The sequence below is a fragment of the Carlito syrichta genome, unplaced genomic scaffold, assembly GCF_000164805.1.
Source record: "Carlito syrichta isolate Samal-C Ts95f unplaced genomic scaffold, Tarsius_syrichta-2.0.1 Scaffold307930, whole genome shotgun sequence".
Taxonomy (NCBI): domain Eukaryota; kingdom Metazoa; phylum Chordata; class Mammalia; order Primates; family Tarsiidae; genus Carlito; species Carlito syrichta.
The window spans coordinates 819,186-833,251 of NW_007252026.1; the positions used below are offsets into that span (position 1 = coordinate 819,186).

Here is a 14,066-nt window from a genome sequence, read left to right on the forward strand (position 1 = left end):
TGATTCTCAGGTTCTGTAGCCACTGCGCTCACCCCCATTAAATCTCTTGGCCTTAAAGGGTGTTGAGTCTCACTGCGCGCCACCATCTTTCAAAGACAAATGTTCATCTAACGTTCATTTTAAAAAAATCCAGCGTGATCTCTCCTCCAAACTCTGTTCAGTCCAAAGGTCTCAAGTGCTCAGGAGGAGGTACCTTCTGTTGTGCTTCTTTGAGGCGGAGACAAAGAGAAACACAATTCAAAGCCTGATTCCACTGCCCCCTCATCCTTCCTTCCCCAGTTAAAAAAATAATTATATGCGAAGACACCTTGCTTTTCAAATTTGCATGTGAAGAATGCTTGTTTGGGGCCATCAGAATGAATGCGGAATGTGTTAATAGAGCACATTGTTCTCACTTATAAGTGGACCTTCAACAACTACTGTAATACTATAAGAAAAGGATTGACAGTGGGGGGAAACTATGGGGGGTGGGACGGGGAGGGAAAGGAGATGGGATTAACGGTAGTCAATATCTGTCTGGGGAAAGGGGGTGTACACCTCATCAACAAGGGTGCCTGCACAATGAATATTTGTATACTTAACCCTTAGCTGTACTCCACAACTTTAAAATTAAAAATATATATTAAAAAAAAGAGCGCATTGTCCTGCTTCCCCTGCCTGATGGGAGTACTTGCGGGAGCCAAGGCTCTCAGAACCTTCCGGGGCTCTCTGTAGCCCTCTAGACCCACCCCAGGCTTGGATAAGTGAATACTTTGGTCCATTACCACCCCAGAGATTCAGCACCAGCAGTGACCCAGGGCCCCACCTGCCTGGGGAAGATGAGAGAGTTGCCACTTTTTTTCCTAGACCTTTTACTGGGGGACAATTCCGTGCTATGTGTTGGCATAATTGCTGGAATCTCTTCAGGTGCCATTGATGGACCTTGTTTGGACAAGAATAACTTTTTTTTGAGTCGGGGTCTCACTCTGTCGCTCAGGCTGGAGTACAGTGGCATGAGCACCGCTAACCACGGCCTCAAGAGCCTGAACTGAAGGGATCTTTCCTTCTTACCACATCTGGCTAATTTTTTTACTTTGGTGTGGCGATGAGGACTCGCTGCATCGCTCAGGCTGGTCTTGTACTCCTGGGCTCAAACAATCCTCCTGCCTTGGCCTCCCAAAGTGCTAGGATTACAGGCATGAGCCACAGAACCTGGCCAAGAGTATTTTTTCATAAGAAGGGACTCCTTGAATGTGCCATAAAAGTTAGTGGTAGAGGAAAGCCAGAGAGGGGAGGGGTGGGAGATCTGGCCGGGGATGAGAGGAGGATGAGCAAGCGTGATAGGTGTGAGGAAACACACAGGCGGGGCCTTTCAAGTGACTCTCTGGGGCTTCACGAGTGTCTCCTGGATGAACACAGGGCCGTGCATTTCTTTTCTCTTCTTTTTTTACCGTTTCCATGAAGGTCTGTTTCACTATTGGTGGGTAGCACATTTAGCAGTCGAAAGAAGTTCGGCGCCAGTAACGACTCCTCACCCGTTTAAGGCCAAGAGATTTATTAAAGCAGCGGTTACAAGGGAAAAAGGGAAAGGGTCTGTGGAGAGAGAGAGAGAGAGAGAGAGAGAGAGAGAGAGAGAGAGAGAATGAGAGAATGAGAGAGAGAGAGAATGAGAGAGAGAGAGAGAAAGAGAGAGAGGATGAGAGAGAATGAGAGAGAGAGAGAATGAGAGAGAGAGAGAATGAGAGAATGAGAGAGAGAGAGAGAGAAAGAGAGAGAGAGGATGAGAGAGAGAATGAGAGAGAGAGAGAATGAGAGAGAGAGAGAGAAAGAGAGAGGGGGCTGTATTCACTAGCCTGACAGGGGCCGGAAGGGGCTGTGCTAGGTTCTTATTGGAGGAGCGGCATGGGAGCAGGGTGGGGCCGACGCTGTGTTATAGTCCTGTTGGACGCATCACAAAGCTGGCTAAGGATTGGAGGCTTGCAGGTTTGAAATTCACGCGTAGGAAGGTTTGAAATTCGTGCGCGCTGGGGAATTGTGCTCACAGAAGCCGGGACCTAGGGCCTTTGTTGTCTGGTGTGTCCTCACCGTGCCATTTTGGGAGCCGCCCCTCTGGTCGCTTCCTGCACCCTTCAACAGTTAAATACATTTAACATATAGGTGACTGCACAACTGCAGCATTGACAACTAGATAACTAGTTCAACTAGAAACTAGCTAACAAGTAACTGTCTAGATATTTAAAATACAGCCCTCATTTAGATCATCTTTTGATCACCTTCTTGGGAGAAAAAAAAGCCTGCTGGTCACAATAGAAATATATTGAGGCCAAATCTTCCAATATCCTTTCCCAAAGGTTCCTTTCAGCTGGAGTAAGCCTCCAACTCCAGGACAAGTCCAAGTTTGCAGCCACCAGCATTAATGTTCTTCCCAGAGCAGACAGTGTAAGCCTCTCACCAGGCCTAGTCTTGTTGACTTTTGCAGAAATGCAAGCAGTGGGATCCAACTGGTATTTAGCTGCAATGCCAAAACAAGTGCAGTAGGTACCTGATGTCCCAGCAAGGTTTACTGATAAATTCACATACTTTCTGATAAATGGATCCTCCAAATTCTGTCCCATCATTGACATTACTGTGCAGCTAGAAGTCCCTAGTCCTGTAGCCCACTGCGCAGTTATTCCTGGTCAGCTTTGATTTGGCACTGTCAAAGGTCACCTGGTACCCAGCAAGCCAGTCTTCATCACCAGAGACCCTGAACCATGGAATGCAGGTCCAGCAAAATCAAAGTCAGCATCACAACCAAGGTTTATGCGCTCCCTCTTGTAAGAGGGCTTAATTTTGCTACTTTTCTTTCTTGTGTTTGGTGGGAAGGTAGTATCAAATGCCAGTTTCAAACCTTGACAAATCAGGTCTTCGATCGCAATTTCTGTTCCCAGCGTGTTATCAGTATTCCATTTTTCTGTGAAAGTCAGACCATACTCATATCATTTATATTTGGTCTCCAAGGTCCCAGTAACTATAGCAGTGTCTGCATTAGAAGAGCCAGATGTTGAGAATTTCACACCACTGCATGACTTTGTTTTCACATCCACGCAACACCAAATCCTTTGTTGAAAATATCTCTGCAGCTTTGCCAAGGTTAGCCTATGATGGAGGAATATACATGGACTGTGTGCGAGTCTGCTGAGGTGATCTGGTGGTCTCCCGAGGGGGACCACCGCTGCCACTCGGCTCCCTAGCGCTCGGGCTGCAGCTGCCGCACCTGGTGGGAGAAGTGAAGCGGGGTTGTGCATTTCTAACCCGGATTCAGCAGGCATTCCAACCCATTTCAGAGTTACAAATCTAGTGCTCCTTTTTTTCATCTAAAGAAGGGAGGAAAAGCAGTTTTGCAATAGAGCCAGGACTAGACACCAGGTCTCCTCAGTTCTGTGCCTCTCTTTATTTTTCGCACATTTGCTGCCAGGAAGAGCAACACAACATGAGAAGGAGACACCCTCAGAATACCCCTGGGCTGGGAGACACAGTCTTGACATTCTACTGACCCTCTGCTGGATTTTTCTAGAAAGAGATTCCCTATGTTAGAAGCCTTCTTCTAAGTTTTATGTGGGGAAAGCAAAAAGTTGCCTTTCTTGTGTATAAAACTTGGCAATAAATGGTGTCATGATTTGGTGATATTATTACTTAGAATTCAGATTTATAAATTTAATTCCTATCTTTCCACTCCCTCTCACAAAATGACTTTTAGCATACATAAAGAGTGTGTTATAACCTTCTACTCATATTCATAATTTCTATTCAGCCACTGTGATTTGCTGACCTAATATTTGCTATGTTCAGGAATGTTCTTACATTGCACTGTGAGATTCTCTCACAGGTTAGAAGCACTTGCACTCTTTCTTGGTTCTAGAAGACAATGCTGAACATTTTTGAAAATTTCCTTTCCTTTTCCTCTTTCTCACAGAAAGAAGCCTCAATGGACTTAAACTTTCATTGCAAATTAGGGTGAAGTTCTGCTTGAAGTTTCTCTGGGATCTTAAAGTTCTTGAATGTGAATTAGTAAGGTTGACAAGTGTAATTTAATCAAGTATACTAAAATTAAAGATGATAGCAGCCTGGTTCTGAAACATTTAGTGTTGTCTTCTGCCACCAGGAAAAATGAAAACACAAGAACCCTAGTCAGGTGAAGTCCAGAAATAGTACCTCCCATTAGCCTCCTCCCTGACCTCCCAGAGGCTTTGTGGTGTGGTGGAAATAGACAGACAGAAGGTCGGAAGACCCAGGCTCGCGGGGTCTCTGCTCTCCACCCCATGATGGGGCCACCTGTCCTTGCCTCTGTGGTCTGATGTTCACCCATTTGTAAACCTGGGTTGTGGCTTAGCCCAGTGACTGTCAACCCTGCTGTGTAGCCTAACCAGGTAGAGCACTTTCGGTTTCCCCATATTTTGTTATGAAGTTTTACAACACACAGAAATGCTGGGAGAGTTTTGCAGTGAATCCTCCCACCCAGATTCTATCATGAACAGTGTATTAAGCTTGTTTTAATCACACATCTGTCTATCCATTAGCTGGGGTGCTTTTAAACACACACACACACATCCCCACATACGTATTGTAGGTTGTATACCTCTGGGGTCAGGTAGGGTAAAGAAGGGAGATTTCTCTTTTTACTTTTTATACTTGCATTGTTTGAGATTTTGTTTAACAGTGAACATGTATTACAACTACTATTACTTGTTTTCAACGACAAAAAAACACAACTTTTCAGAACAAAGTACATGCATTACACATACATGCGGATCCCCGGCCCCAAAATGTGTGCCCTGGTAGGTCTAGGCAGGGCTTGGGTGTGCATTTTCCTAAGCGCAGCTCAGATTGAGAACACAGGGCTGTGCATTTCTAAAATGCTGCTGGGATTTGATATTTGGAGTCTGTGCACTCTCCTGTGGTGCCACCCTAAAACCCCTTCTGGAGGAGGTCTTTTCCAGTGTCTTCTGGATTGCTTCCAGAGTCTTCCTGGTTCCCAGGCATGTACTGAATACTGCTGCTGGCAGAGTAATGAACTTGTGGCCATTGCGGGACTGTGGGTGGAGACGGCCCCCACAGCGCAAAGTGCAGGCTCACTTCTTGGCAATTTCTTTTTTATTCTTATTGATTCTCTCATGGCGCCTGTTTCAGCTTTCATCTTAGGACCATGAGCCCACCTCCTTTGCCCCTTTCTCCATAAGAATCTCCCAGGAGGCCTCGGTTGAGACCACTGCCCACCCCATTCTGGGCAGCTCCCCAGTTACATGGCTTTGGCTCTACTCAGATGCTCTCTCCAGGGAATATTCTCTAACCCCCGACCTGGGCTGGTTGTGACAAGCTCCCAAGTCATGCTGGCCTCTCTTCCTCTAAGGCGCTTCCTTAGCCATGGGGCCTCTGCTCGTCTGTGCTGCTGTCTCCTCTCCATGCCATTTCCTTCATCTTTGAACCCCCAGTTGGTGACACAAAGCAGGTGTTTGCTACAAGGGCTTTAGAGTTTGTCCCTCCAAAATCTGTGATCTGTGTCATTGTGAATTTTTTGATATCCTTGATGAGACTTTTGTGCTCCCAAATGACTATTTGTATTTGCCAGCCATTTAAACATTAATATTTAGTTCATTAATGTTACAAATTGTTTAACTTACAAATATTATTTTTCAATTTTCGATTTATAAATGGTAATAGTCACTTACAAGGAATCTGTTGGTTCCTGTTTGGCTTCATTTACTTAACTAAATTTCTCTCAACATTTTAGAACATTAATAATGTTAATACTCTCTTTTTCAAGACTTCATTTGCCTGCTTAGCAAACAAATCTTCCTAATTCTTATACATTTAGTGAGCTAAATGTATGAACGGAGTGAAGCTTAAGTTCTCCTAAATATTCCAATATTCTAACAAGTGAGCAAAATCCTAGCAGACCTTTTAAGTCTCAGTGAATCACGCAGTTTACGTTAGAATCACAGTGCTCAACTATTAGACACCCTCATGGGCCAAACTCTCCTACACGTTATAAATGCTTGAACTATCAAACATGATATGAGAGCTTTGATTTATCCCATTATTCCCACGTATTTCTAAGTTCTCCCTGGCTTAACAGATTATTTACCCAGTAAGGAACATTTCTTGTATCGGTTACAGAGCTGTTATCCTACTTCTTGAGATTTGGGAACTGCAGGGGTTGAGTGGTGTTTTCCTATAATCCCAAGGGTGTGTAGACCTGTCTTCCTCAGATGCTTTATGGGTGAGGTCTCCACAACCTCACAACCACACGAATGATCTCACAAACTCTGTTCTTCGGACTCTGGTTATTACTTCTCTTGTCTGTTTCAAGGAATAATCATCTCCCTGGGTTGCTATACTACCAGATTGGATTTAATTGATGTATTTACTGGTTGATTGTGTTCTGTTTTTGGTTTTGGCCACAACATTTTTAGACATTTAAATAATGTCTTATTGTACTGTGTATTTTTGTAGCTCTGCAGAAATGGCCTTTAATTCTACTGACAGTTAATAATTGTTTTTGCTGCATAGGGCTCCCTTCATTATCTCCTACCATCAATGGATGTTTTGGAAGTCTATTAAAAAGCAGTATTTAATGAATGAGATTAATTTGTGATCACTTTCTTTTGGTTAACCAAAGACACATGTAACTATCTATCAGAGCTTCTTATCAGCATGAGATAAGCAGCACCACAAAATGGGTTGATATCACGCAGTCAAAAGGAATAAGTTGTTTGTGTGCAGCCTGACCAGAGGCGAATGCATGATTCTGTTTGTCTCAATGGCAAACTGGAAATTGTTCTTCAGATCCTCATCACTGTCTCTGCTGACATCAAGTTCGGGTCCGCAACTTAGTGTCATCGTTAATCTGTCTTCCCCTCCTCATCCCTTCTCTCTACCTGTTGGGGACTTTTCTCATCGCCTTTACTTCCTGCGTCTCTGATCTCTGCCCTCCGCCATTCTTTTTTATTCGACCCATATGCATGTCTCATCCTGCTAATTTTTTTTTTTTTTTGAGTTGAAGTTTCACTTCGTCACCCAGACTGGAGTGCAGTGGCCGCTCCCGGCCACCGCAGCCTCGACCCACTGGGCTTCGGCGATCCTTTGGCTTCAGCCTTCCGAGTAGCTGGAATTACCGGAGCGCGCTATCACGCCCGGCTAATTTTTGATTTATTGTAGAGATGAGGTCTCGCCAAGTTGCCCAGGTGGGTCTCGAACCCGTGGGCTCAGGCAATCCACTCACCTCAGCCTCCCGAAGGCATGGGATTACAGGCTGAGCCACCGAGCCCGGCTCATCCTGCGCATGTTAAAGAAACTCGGGCTTGACTCTGTTTCTCCCGCTCACAACCCTCTGATCTCTGTTCTTCCAGTAACCCTCGCACCTTTTGAATGTGGCCCACAGAAAGTACTTCTTCTTTCCTCCTTTGCTACCAAAGAATCTGGCTTTGTACTTCCTTCTTTCTTGCCCTACCCACGGTCACCTGATTATGGTTAAACTCCAGGGATTCTGCTTGGCATTTCCTGGTCTGCTCTCTCTCTTTTTTGGCTTCTGTGTCACAGCATTTCTCTGCTTCTTTCTTTTCTGACAGTCCTCAGTTGCTCTCTCCAATTCCTTTTTTCTCACGGAAGCAGTGGTGGTGGAATGAGGATGTGCGAGATTGAGTCAGGCAGGCCTGGGTTTGAACCTCAGCTCTGTCATCGACAACTGTGTGACGCTGGGCAATGCTGAACTTTGCTGAGCTTCAGTTTTCTCATCTGCAAAATGAGGAATGTTTACATTCACGTATAAGGATATTCAATTTGTAGGCACCGTGTCTAGTACGGTGATTGATATTTTATGAACTCTTTTCTCTTTGCAGTTTGTAATAATATGGGCATTACCAAAGTTTGCTGAGACATTCTCTTTTCCCACGAAGCAGTCAGCTTTCATTCTGAGTAATACCTCCAGAATTTGTATCAAGCTCATGTCCTTTCCGAACGTTAGACTCAGATTTCTAGCATATTTGCTAATTTTCTTCACCCAGACGCCCCGTTATCTGAGATTCAACCAGTGAGTATCGAGCACTCTGTGATGGGCCATCCACTGTGCTCTGCACTCGGTGCCACAGGAAGCAGGTGAGGGTCAGCTTGGAGAAAGTATGTGGATCCTAGGACAGTGGGAAGACAGAGTGAAGAGGGCGCACTGCAGAGGGTCCCCAGCTGAGTTGGGGTGAGGTAGTGAGCCAAGCTCCAATTTCTTCTCCTACTCCAACCCACCTCATTTCCAGTAGATCCTCTCAGTTCTATTTGTGAGGCATTCTACTTCCATCCCGTCTTCTCCAATCCCACCACAACTCTTTGGATCAGTTCGAGTATTCCAGGTACAGCGAGTCCCCTACATACAGACCTTCAAGTTGTGAACTTTCAAAGATGCATACACATATCCAATTACATAAGTTAGTTCATGTGTCTGGCATACATTGTCCCATGTCTGTGCATCCTCTACAAGTGACTGTGCTTTTGTGTACTTTGCTAGACAGTATTGTACAGAGTATAGTAGGATAATATCTTTATTTCAAGTCCAGGATGTCCAGAAACAAGCATTAAAGCATCAGTGATGCAGCTGTTACTTGTAGCACCAAGTGCTAACGATGGAAACAAAAGTGAAAGTAATTGAGGGAGTGGAGCGAGGTGAAAAGATGATAGGCGTCAATAGTCCTTACAACGTGAATCATGCAATCATTGGCACCATTCTAAAGAACAAGACCAAGATCATGGAACATGTGAAATCTGCTGTGCTGATAATCTTGACTATAATATTAAGGAAGTGTGAAAAGTGATGGAGAAACTTCTCAGTGTGTCCATGAATCAGCATCAGCATCGAGTCCCGCTCAACTTAATGCTGATTCAAGAGAAAGCTAAGAGCTCTATGAAGACCTGAAGAAGAAACATGGTGAAGAATCAGAGGGTGCATCTTCTAATGCCAGCGATGGCTGGTTTCATCAGTTCAAGGCTGGAGTCAACCTTCACAATGTAAAAGTAAGTGGTGGTGAGGCAGCAAGTGCAGATACTATAGTTGCAGGGGAATTTCCTGAAACACTTTGAGAAATTATTGATGAAGACGCATATTTACCCGAGCAGGTTTTTAATGTGGATGAGACAGGACTGTACTGGAAGAGGATGCCAGACCGAAGTGACATCAGTGAGTAGGAAAAACTGATGCCAGACTATAAAGTAGCAGAGGATGGGCTGGTTTTGTTGTTTGGTGGCAATGCTTCTGGCGATATGAAGCTGAAGCCTCTCTTAGTTTATCATTCGAGAACTCAAGAGCCCTTAAAAACAGCCAAGGATTTTCTTCCTGTTGTGTGGATGAGGAACCTCAAAGCCTGGGTTACATGGGCCACTTTCCAGGACTGGTTTTCCCACCACTTTATCCTGGAGGTAGAGAAATATTGCTTGGAGAAGGACGTCACACTCAACATTCTTTTGCTGCTTGACAATGCTCCGGGCCACCCCCCCATTCATGGACGACTTTTATTCCAATGTCAAAGTAGTGCATCTGCCACTGAGCACTATGCTACTCATCCAACCTATGGACCAGGGAGCTATAGTGACCGTGCCCTGTTCAAGAAATATTTATGTCATACTTTTCATTGGGGAGTAAAGGTGAGTGATGAATCAGGAACAACTTTGTGGCAATTTCGGAAGGACTGTAACATCTAAGCATAAAAAACACTGACGTTGCTTGGCATGAGGTTACAGCTGTCACCATGAATGGGTTTTGGAAGAACCTTTGCCTGCAGTTTGTTCATGATTTTTGTGGATCTGAGAAGGAGGGTGAGGAGACAGAGTCTTCAGCAACTCAGTGACTCTCAGTGAGAGCTGAAGCCAGACCTGCAAGAGGATGACTTCGTTGACCTCCTTGCTGGGCAACACAAGGAGCTTGCTAATGAAGACCTGATGGAATGGGCGACCCAGAGGAAAGTTGAAGACAGACAGGAGGTGAAGAAGTGATGAAAAATTGAAGAGATTCATGACGCAGGAAATGGCAAGGGATTTTCTTTATTTAAGGAGTCACTGTTAGTTTTTGAGGCTCAGGAACCGAACATAGCACAGTTCACGAAGTTGCACAGCTGTTCAGAATGCCATCCAGTGCCACCGTGTCACCTATGATGAGAATAAAGGGCGACGACCCAGACATCACTGAATTGTTTTTTCAAGAGGTAGACAGAATTGAACCCAGCAAGGAACCAGAACCTGTGCCGTCAGCGTCAGGCATGAGTGACACTGCAGCTTGCCCACTGATTCCTGTTGCTGATGATCCTTTAGCTCTGCCACCTCCTGCCTGTTTTCTCTCCTCCAGTCAGTAACTCTTCTTGCCTGCTTACTTGATGCCAGTCCCTGGATGCCAGCTGTTGTACTGTACTTTTCAAGGTACCAAACCGTATTTTGTTTTTTGTCTTTTATGTATTTTTTGTGTGAAAAGTATTATAAACCTATTACAGTACAGTACTCTACAGCCGATTGTGTTAGTTGGATACCTTGGGCTTATGAACGCACTTCAGAACGAAATTCGTTTGTATGTAGGGGACTTACTATACATGGTTTTGGCAGGACATCCCCAAGAGTTCCCAGATCTGTTCCTAGTTGGTCCACCTGCTTTCCAGTTCATCTTCTAAGCCGCTGCCAAGGTCGCTTCCTGAAGCGCAAATCTGATCATCTCTCTCCCTTGTTTCAAAAGCCTTATTGGCTTCACCCACCAGGATTTAGTATAGGAAACAGAAGCCACTTGGATATTTAACCGGGAAAGGATTAAATGTGGGGGGCGGGGATTATGGACTTGGAGGAGGATGGAGGTCCAGGAACGACCAGTTCTGAGGTCTCAACTGCAGGTCTGAGTTCAAGGACGCCCAGCTAAATCTGCTGCTCATGGATCAGGAAGGCAGCAGTGCTACAAGCCCACAGCTGCTTTTCCTCCTCAGAGAGATGAGGGGGCTGGAAAGGGCACTAGAAAAGCCTCACGTCTCTGTGATTTTAGTGGAAACAGCCCATAAAGATCAGGGAGATGGTCCCCCTCGATTCCACCTTCCGGATCTCACGCCAAGTGCAGCTAAGTCATGGAGCCAAACTCTCCTCCAGCGTCCTCGCTTCAGGAAGGTGGGGGAGTGCAGGTATCACTGTCAGCCTCTGTGTAGGAAGACCATACGGTGCAAGGACTCGAGGGTGCACACTCCCTGGCCTCCGTCCCATCAGGCTCTCAGTCCCCATAGCAAAGGCTGCCTGAGGCTCAAGGCTGTATGCAGCACCGTCCTTGTTCATCGTGTTTTGCTTAACTTCTTGTCTTCAGACATTTACAACCCCTGTCACTGGCAGATACTCAACAGATACTTGTTGAATTAATGAATGAAGAAATGAGCCCCCTCCTGACCCGGTTCTCTCTTACCTCCTGGCCTGTCGCAACGTCCTCCACCTGCTGACATCCTGCCCTTTCTCTGACGCCCAGCCAAATCTTCCCTCTGAAAAGATCTTTTAAAATCCCCTTGGAACACGAGCCTCTTTCAGGACCCCAGCGACTGTTTTATTTGTTGGTGTCGGGCTCTCTCTTTCTATCCACACCTTTGCTTTATTCACTTCTTCCTGCTTCTTTTCTCCAGAGAAAGAAACTGCAATTCTGTTCTTCTGAAGATACTCATGTCCCGGTCTTTATTTTGCTGTAATTGCAGTTGAAATCTAGTAACTTAAAGATGTAGTTGCATCTTTTGTAGCTGCCTCTGTCCTGCCACTGTTCCTGCCAAGAGCCCACATGTGAGTTTTCCCTCCACTAACACATACTTCCTGCTTTAGCCCTGGGCAGTCACACAAAATAAACCTAAGAGGGGCAGAATCAGAAGGACATGGGAAGGATTCTTTTTATTAAGCCGCCTCTTAATTTTTTTTAGTGAAATTTGCATTATGTTCACAGTGTACAGGTTTGTTAGGCCTTGACGATAGCAACTGCATCACAGGAGTGTCCCATCCCGTTGACATCATAGTTTGGGTGGGGTGATATAAAGACAGGGCCGTGGATTGCTCATCACAGTGGGATTCTTAGAAACCCGACCGTGTTTTGTGTGGGATGTGGGGATCCTTGCACCAGTTTTTCATTTCTTCTCCTCTCTCTTTTTAAAAGCCCTTGGTTTGTGTGCTTCACAAGACAACTGATATTGGTAAAGTCTACCTAGTCTGCAGGGAAATTCAGTTTTGTTGTGTTTGCATAGATTTTTAGCAGTTTTAGGTTTACAGTAAAATCAAGCAGATGGTGCAGAGATTTCCCATACACCTCTTGCCCTACACATGTACAACCTACCCAGATATCATCTTCCCCAGCTGAGTGGTATATCTACTACAATCAGTGAACCCACACTGACTTGTCATCACCATCTGGAGGCCACAGTTACATTGGGATTCACCCTTGGTGTCGTACATTCTGTGGGTTTGGACCAATGTATAAAGACATGTAGCCAGCATCATAGTATCATGAACCACAGTCTATTGCACTAAACATCTCCTAGGCTCCGTCTACTCATCCCGCCTTCCTCCTTCTCCCCAGCAACCACTGATCTCCACAGTTTTGCCTTTTCTGGAAAGGCATATAGTTGGATTGGTATAATATGTCATTCTGATTGGCTTCTTTCACTTAGCGATGCGCGTTCAAGGTTCCTGCGTGTCTGTTCATAGCTTGGTAGCTCCTTTCATTTTAGCTCTGAATAATATTCTGTCGTCTGAATGAACCAAAGTTGATTTTTTCATTCACCTACTGAAGGATGTCTTGGTTGCTTCCAAGCTTTGGCAGTTACAAATTAAGCTACTATAAACTGTGTGCAGTTTTCTGTGTGAACAAGTATCTTCAACTCATGTGGGTAAAGACCCAAATGGGATTGTGATTGACGAATTGTATGGTAAGAGTATGTCTAGTTGCATAAGAAGCTGCCAAATGGTCTTCCAAAGTAGCCATACCGTTTTGCATTCCTTCCAGCAATGCAAATTTATTTTTGATAAAGGTTCAAAGTACTTCAAAATTCATAAAAGAAAAAAATTCATTCTTATAAAGGTGTAGACTGTTTGGTGTATGGCCTACTTTTATTTTGCAAAACTATGAGCATGTCACAGTTCTTTAAAATACTCACTCTGGGCCAGGCTCAGTGACTCAACCTGTAATCCCAGCACTTTGGGAGGCCAAGGTGAGTGGATTGCCTGAACCCACGAGTTCGAGACCCACCTGGACAACTTGGTGAGACCACATCTCTACAATAAATAAAAAATTAGCCAGGTGTGGTAGTGTGCACCTGTAGTTCCGGCTACTTGGAAGGCTGAGGCGGAAGGATCACCAGAGCACAGCTGGTCGAGGCTGGGGTGGCTGAGAGTGTGCCACTGTACTCCAGTCTGGGCGACGAAGTGAGACTCCAACTCAATTTCCCCCCAAAACAAAAAAACTCCAACTCACTCTGCTTTCTCCACTCAACTCAAATAATAAATTTTATATGACTGCCCTCAAAATCAGTTGCAGGGAAATTAGGGGAAATTCTTTAGCTGTGGCACGCTAGGTAATCATGTCTGTTGCACTGATAGAATAGTTCATTCTTGATTTTCCAGTGTTGGTTTACCAATACTGAGAATGGTCTGATCCCTGTAATGGCTGGGGTGGGCTTCCTTGGTGATTTGCATTTATCCGGACCAGGAGGAGTGTGGTTCTTGAGTACCGATGGTCATTGCAGCCAGAACAGGAGTTTTATTGACTCCACATTCCTTGAATGCATTGTAGCTCATTTCCACATTCCTTGAATGCATTGTAGCTCATTGCAGTGGGGTGGGGTTGGATGACCCTTGACTGATGTGGAGGGTCCATGGTAAGCCTCAGGTCCCTGTCTGCTTCTTGGAGCCTCATCCTGTGTGTTGGGGCACTGGACCACAAGGAACATCAGCAGAACATTGATGGTCCGACACCACACCAACACTCCACACTAGAAAGACTGAGCTTTCCCTCCACACTTAAATTCTGGTGACATCTCTCCAAGAAGCCCCTTCTGCCTGAGATTCAATCCCCATCCTCT

General features: G+C 45.1%; 1 protein-coding gene and 1 pseudogene across 1 annotated transcript in view; one reads left to right on the top strand and one right to left on the bottom strand.

The window, feature by feature from the left end:
- Nucleotides 1-14,066, top strand: part of ANO4 (anoctamin 4) — a 383,517-nt gene that overhangs the window by 50,603 nt on the left and 318,848 nt on the right. The window lies entirely within an intron of this gene.
- On the bottom strand, nucleotides 2,338-7,127 carry LOC103267097 (annotated as a pseudogene).